General features: G+C 38.1%; 1 non-coding gene across 1 annotated transcript; it reads right to left on the minus strand.

Moving 5' to 3' along the window:
• Positions 1-304: 304 nt before the first annotated feature.
• On the minus strand, positions 305-386 carry Trnas-cga (transfer RNA serine (anticodon CGA)). Its single transcript has one exon. It is a non-coding gene; the product is annotated as a tRNA-Ser (tRNA).
• Between the last annotated feature and the right edge of the window lie 7,499 nt (positions 387-7,885).

A 7,885-nucleotide genomic window follows, 5' to 3' on the forward strand; every position in this document is an offset into this window, starting at 1 on the left:
ACCTCATAGGGCGCCTTATTATACAAGGCAACAGCCCTAATATATATATATAGAACATACTCATATTTTTAATGACTAAAATATATAATAGTGAATAAAAACAAACATTATTGCAATATATATCCCAATCACTGAGATTAGTCTTTAATGACAGTGCAAGCACGGAAACTCAATATTTTATATACATTCACAATATTGTATACAAAGATGACCACATTAATTAATATGAATTAGGCCTCTTTTCCTCTTGGCGCCACCGAGAGGGCCCGAACCTGTTGTTCAAAGAGATCATAATATTTTTCATCGCTGTGGACAGGATTCGAACCTGTGCGGGCAGAGCCCAATGGATTTCGAGTCCATCTTCTTAACCACTCGGTCACCACAGCTCTTAGCCTGACAGGCTATTTAGCCTTAGGTACAGTAGTAGTACTTAGTAGGTTCCAAATTCTTTCATGACTTGTGTGGCTTTGCTGGCAGCGTCCTTGCCTTCCAACTGATAGAACTGGGTTCGATCCTGATGTGAGTCAGAGAGTAATGCTAATTCTACTGTGTGCGTCCACTGCTCAGAAATGTGAAAGTGGTGACTACTTGATACCCAGATAATGTCCTCCAGTACCTGGCCCAAGACACCTTACGAAAACTTAAAGGAAAACCCAGAAAAGGTAAAAGGTAACGAAAAAAAATGAATCATGAAAAGTTAGAAAGGTAAAGACATAAAAAATCAAGGCAATGTAAAAGGGTAAAACGTAAAAAAATAATAATTCACAAGGTAAAATAGCAAAAACTGAAGAGTGCCGAAAAGGGCCACTCGCTTTCCAGTGCCATAAGGCTCGACAGCGAGCTCTTCCCTTTCATAAATTTCTTAGATTAACCTCTTTAAGAGCGAAGGGTCACCCCAAGAGAGAACTGTACGGGCTGGGGGTTGTGGGGGTGTGGGTGGGTTATCTCTGGACTCAAAATGCCACTAATCATCAAGATAAAAGATTGATTTTCCAGGTCAGCCATTGGGCCGGAGAAGAATCCAGATGTGGACGAGAGGTCTCGAAGATATGGACGTTCTCTCTCTCTCTCTCTCTCTCTCTCTCTCTCTCTCTCTCTCTCTCTCTCTCTCTCTCTCTCTTTCCCCTGTAAGTTTCCTATCGGTTTCTCTTTCTCTCTCTCTCTCTTCTCTCCTCTCCCTGTAGTCTATTCGTAATTTCCTCTCCTTTACTTCTCCCTTCCCCTTTCTTGTATACCTTTTCCCACTATTTCCCTCTCTCCCTCTCTTTGTATACTCTCTATTGGTCAGTCTGTCTGTTGTGTCATTTTTTTTTTTCCCCCTCCTGTTCGTTTCTTATTGGTCTCTCTCTTCATCTCTCTCTCTCTCTCTCTCTCTCTCTCTCTCTCTCTCTCTCTCTCTCTCTCTCTCTGTTCTTGTTTAGTTTTTCTTTGCAGTTATCAAACAATATTCACCATATTTATATCTGAACCTGACTGAACTCTTCATACATCCAGTAAATGAAATAGATAGATAGCTAAATAGAAAAAAAATTAAAATTAATGTAACTTTCAATTATTAGAATTCTCCAAGAGTAGAAAACATTTCATCTTCGGAGTTGGAGGACTCACTAGTATCTCCAGTTTTTGTGTCAAAATCATGTTTCTTTGAGCTCTGAATATTTACGTGACAACAGTAACAAAATAGAAAACTTAAAAAGAAAAAATTCAGGTCTTAGTCAGTTCCTTTTTCGTTATAGCCATTAATGTCATGTTTTCTTTCTTCTGTATTTTCCTCTGTTCATGCTGAGTGAATTACAAGCTTTTAAGGAAAGAAGAAAAATAACGTCGTATTTTGTCTCGTTGTTCTCCGTAACTCATGCAAGTTTTTCACTTATTCATCTAATTAAAAAAAAAAAAAAAAAAAAAAAAACATGTCATGTTGGTGCCGAGCACCTATCAGCTTCATAATTCACTCAAGACTAAATTCCGCCGTCTCTTTAGAGGCCTCCAGGCTCATGTTTTATGGATCACAACTTAGGCCAGAGTCATCTTCTGAGAGACGGTGTTTTCTTTCCTGACTTGCTTTCTGTTTTTATTTTTTTTTTTTATAAGGTTTTGCTTCCCCTCTGAACCGAGGACTGGTGATGTTCTGCAATTATGGTATGGATGCTATATTATTTTACCGAAGTGGAAATCATTTATGCCACGTAGAAAATTGGCATCAGTATATAGTAGTTTGTAATCAGATTTACTGAACAGCATTGCCATTATGCAGGGAATGCACTTCGCCGTCGAAGTTCTAAAGCTAACTTTTTTTTCACAATTTTTCACATTTTGTCTCTAATGCTGTAAAAAAGAAATAATGAAGGACAACCAAAACTGTACTGCAGAATTCTATAAAACTGGCAATTTGAATTTATGTGAACGCTGACCATTGCATAGCGGGTTATTTGCATGATTGAATATCGAATACTATTTAAGTTTGTTTTATTTTCACATTCCCCTTTAGTGATATACATGAATGAAGTCCTATACTTTCCTTTTAATGATTGTAAGCTGCTGAAAGATATGTCAGAGACTTACAAAATTTAATCAGAAATTATTGCAATAAATATATTGAAAAAAATCTATAAATTTAACTCTCTTTACCACAAATAAAAGATGTTCGATTTTTTTCGTTTCAGTTAAGTTCGCCGCCGAAGCCAGAAAACGAGAACATGGAAAACCTGGAACTCCGGGGAACATATGTTGACGTCGAGAAGAGCATAAGAAGCCCTAATATCAGCCAAACACACACACACACACACTAAACACAAGCGAAACGGGCAATTCAAGTAAATTCTGATTTTTGGGGGGAAAGTCGAGTACCACCATTTTATATTTCTTTAATTGCAGAAATAATGAAAAGACAGCAAAATCACTGACGGAACTGAATACGATTTTTTGAAGCAATATTCTTCTACTGCATTGGAAGAAGAAATATACGCGGGCTTACATTTTAATTTTGGTGCCATTCATTTCTGCATTCGTCTTCCAAGTATCAAAGGTAAAAAGCTTCATTTACATTTATATCTGATCGATCGTCGATCGATCGAGAGAGAGAGAGAGATATAACCACTATCATCTTGCACACTTTCTTCCACGCATTTATTCATCTGATACTCAAGGTAGTTTTCATTCACGCTTGCATTTGCTGAAAGAAAAAAGAACGAAAACTCAGCGCACTGGATTCAGTTATATGTGGAAATTAAACAGCCTGACCATGATTAAGAATTTACGATTCTACACTTCCTACTATTACTATGTGTATCTCTATGCGAACATAAATGAAAGTACTTTAACAATACTATATCTAAATTTTCTTGTGTGCATTTATATATATATATATATATATATATATATATATATATATATATATATATATATATATATATATATATATATATATATATATATATATATATATATACTATGTTTATATGAGACAACCAACATATATATATATATATATATATATATATATATATTATATATAATATATATATAATATATATATATATAATATATATATATAATATATATATGACCGTCGAGGCTGGGGCATGACTTCCCTGGGGTGTTGTGTCACGACGGCCTCGCATTGTCATTGGCTGCTGGGCTGCTTGTTCATCTGGTATTCCTTGATTGTGTCGCTCGGTCTGGTATTTATTGACTAGTATTTCTCTATTTCAATGGGTCTTCTTAAGTTGGAGGGGAGGAAACGTCGACAAAAAACTCGAACTCGTGATTTATTACCAAAATCGACGTACCCGCGACCTTACCATGAAGAACAACCCGACCTCCTCAGCAAGAGACCTCTTGAAACAGTCGAATGTAGTCTACCAATTCTTATGCCCCGTCCATGGATGTCCCGGCTCTTACGTTGGTATGACTTCTATTCTTGCCACGCACAAGAAGGTGCAATTAAAAACCATACCATGACAGCACACCAGGAAGCTATCTCCCGTGACGGTATTATAAAGAATACTAAGATAATAGGGAGGGCTCCTGACCAGCGACGTTTACGACTGTTCGAGGCACTCCTCATACAGCAAGAAAAACCCCCATTAAATACGAAACAGGAACTGCTTTTCCTCCCCACCAACTTAAGAAGACCCATGAATATAAATAATAGTACAATTAATACCAGACCGAGCGACACCCCCAATCAAGGAATACCAGATGAGACAAGCAGCCCAGCAGCCAATGACAATACGAGCCGTCGTGACACAGCACCCAGGGAAGTCATGCCCCAGCCTCGACGGTCTGCTAGGCTGCAACAGCACGACCTTCAACGACGAGAAGTGTCTTGAAGGAAACCTCCTCCAGCCAATAACAGGAACGCATTGCGCCACCAACCAATGAAAACCCAGCGAGCGGTTGACCCCCTGCTGACATGCTACTATATATTGAGTAGATTATAGGTATGCAGGACACAGTGAAACACATAACAAAGGATGTCCCACCTGGGGGATACCAAAAATCACCTCCCTGGGTCGAAGACCCAATCCTGTGTAACTTCACAATACTACCGGCAAAGGAAGCTGGAGGCTATCCAACAATGCCCCCATACTACAAGCGGAACTAATGGCAATCTTAAAAGCCTTAGAAAATTCCAGTCTAAAAGAAGGACAAACAACAGTGCATATCGACTCCAAAGGAGCAATACTCGCAATCAAAGCGACAAATCCAAAAGAAAATGTGACACTGATAACAGCCTTAAAATCAGTGACCAAGTCACATCAAGCTGCTGGCAGGAGACATACTAAACTGGATACCCAGCCATGTGGGAATCCAGGGAAATGAAGAAGCTGACATCCTAGCCAAAAGTGCCCTCAGCTGCAGTACAGTAAGCATAAAAGTGCAACCATCCATAACACACCTAAAGGAAATGGATAAAAGCTATGCCAAACTCCAAGAAGAGAGTGAAGTACGACGTCACTATTTACAAGATTCATGAACGTCCAAGTGATATGTGGATGTCACAAATCTAAGGCCGCATGACATCACAAAGCAAACCACTAGAAAACTCTGTCATCACACACAGATTAAGACTAGGATACCTGTGCACCTGACAAATGCTAGGTAACGAGGGCAGGTTATGTCAGTACTGTGACCGAGAGGCAATCCAGCCTCTCGAACACTACCTACTAGACTGCCCAGAGACACAGTCTCTCAGGTCGATCCTTACGGAAAATGATCTGACACCGGCACATATCACCAGACATCTTAAATAACATAGGGACACATGGGAATCTACTAATGTTTCACCCACCTCACAGGTAAAAAGAGGAATTACACGGGATTCTCCATAGACACATGGGAATCTCCTGTTGTCTTACAAACATGAAACCAAAGAAAGCTACACAATGCACAAACCCTCTACTTCACTGTTTGCAATGGGAGCCATACACATCTTTGGGAACATATGTATAAGTGTGGGTATGCATGAACATATATATATACTATACTTTCTTAATGCTATAAAACTTTCCCTCCTACTGATGGGTACCGTAAGGTTCAAGGGGTTTGCAATCCTGCCTGACGCCCTATCTCCTTTCTACAACTAACCGCCAAAGCACTGTTTTTTGTATCTTTACAGATAATTCAGTTACGGGCTGCTCTAGGAGCAAGAGCCCGTGCCAGCACAAGGCTGGCTTAATCTTCAACAACAACAACAACGACAGCATCTACAGTCTGCTCCGACTCACTGCCGTGATCATGCTCGGATGATACCGAGAGAAACGTTGGCCACTAGATCGACTAGTATTTTGATCTATTTGTTCATTTACTGTGCCAAATAAATCAATTTTAAGCAATATCCCCAAAATTGACTGCTCCTGATGAGTAATATCGGCGCAATACTCGCCAGTTGTAGTAGCAGAGAGAAAGCTATTATTAGAAAAATAGAGAAGACTATTTACAAGTTGAATGCAGCTGATGCAGCAATATCTTTCAATAAGACTTGTTTGAAAGAGGGTCTCCTTCCAAAATAATAATAATAATAATATCGGTAAAATTTTAAAGAAAATAAGTCGTTATAAGGCACAATAAGAGAAAAAAGAGAACGCTTTATGATCGAGCGTCATCAAAACAGAATCCCCACAACTTCAAAGGCGTCAGAGATCGCATGGAAAACTGGTCTAATTTTAAGCCCCTGGATTAGAAATCCTCCCAAACAACAATCGAAGAAGTCGGGGGCAATTTAGAAACGTTTGAGATCCAATTGGTTTCCTGCTGACTTTGACATATCGCCTTTCCGGCCTGATTGGAGCAGAGGTAAAATGTGCCCCCAAGTTTTCCGGGAGGAAATCTTTTATAACCTCGTTTCCCGAACTGTTGTGGAAACATTGGAGTTGTCTTCCTCCTCAGAAAGAGTTTGTAGCAGATTTCTTCTTCTCCTCTTAGATTTGTTCTTAGAGATAACATCTGTCAACTTCTGAGGTTTTCTATTTGTAGGGAAATTGATTGTTCTATTATTTTTTATAACATATTTCTTGAGTTCCTGACATATTTCTCTGCCAACTTCTGATTGATTTTTTGCAGAGAAATTGATTGCTCTATTATTTATTTTTATGAAAAATTTATAGACTTGCTAATTGATTTGTTCTTAAAGATAACATCTGCCAACTCATGATTTTTTGTAGCATAATTGATTATTCTATTGCTTCTTTTGAGGTTATATTTCCTTTACACTTTTCGAATAGATATGAATATGTTGTAAATGTATATGTTGTATATGCATATGTATATACAGCACACCACTTACTATGAAAATGAAAACTATGAGCAGCACAAAAGAGATATGAATGAAATACACACCTCATATTTCAACTAAAGATTGTGCCAGTATAATTATCGTTAACTGCGTAACTTCAATGCCACGCAGAGAGAGGCAAAGATTCATAGTAAGAAAACGTTGATAAGGAGAAAAAAGGAATCGAACACCAGTGTCTTGAATATAATCAAAGGAGATAAATTTGTCCAAATTCTTCTCGATTCAATATCGTATCTTCAATATACTGTAAAAATGTATATACATATTATTTACACACATATCTATACGCATACACACATATATATACATACATACTTTTACACACTACGCACACAAATAAATATATAAACGTACACACCATAGCATGATAAGTGTTGTTTCTTATCTATATTGCCCTATCTTGAAAACGTATGACCCGACTGGGACACCCAGAGGTATGAATATTTGATAAGAAGCCGAAATGTTTCCCCGCTGAGTGGATAAGATCAAGGGAGGGAAGTGTTCCATTCAGGAATATTCTTGGAATATTCCCGGAAGGCTGGAATCTTTACATTATCAATGACTGACGGCTATTATAGGATTCCTTTGACTTCTACGAAACTCCTGATTTGAGCTTTGCTATGAATGATTTTAAGAGATGTACTAACATATTATTTTCGCTTGTAATATTTTGTGTCACGGCGCCTACACGCCCTAGTGAGCTATGCATATTCATATGCACTGCATTTCACTACCATCTCCTCAGCTGGCAATTTTGTTGATGTGTAAATTTCCAATCATCCTGATTCAGTAATAAATTCCCAATTTCCCTCGGTGAACACATGAGGTGTATTCATTTTTGAGAGAAGCATAAAGCTAAGGATTTAACGTAACTTATCACTGAATAATTTCTGTCCGAATCGTAAAAGGTATGGACATTATAATATATTTATTGCTCGACCATATTCCTTTGTTAAGAATAGCACTCTTCTTAATAAATCCATCGATAATTAAACAAAGAAGGGGCTTATCTGACTGAAGGAAAATCCTTAATCTGGAACCTCACCGCCTTTTTGTTTCTTCGCACTGCTTCCGCTTTTGAGCGGTAAT

This window comes from Macrobrachium nipponense, chromosome 18 (genome assembly GCF_015104395.2).
Source record: "Macrobrachium nipponense isolate FS-2020 chromosome 18, ASM1510439v2, whole genome shotgun sequence".
Classification (NCBI taxonomy): domain Eukaryota; kingdom Metazoa; phylum Arthropoda; class Malacostraca; order Decapoda; family Palaemonidae; genus Macrobrachium; species Macrobrachium nipponense.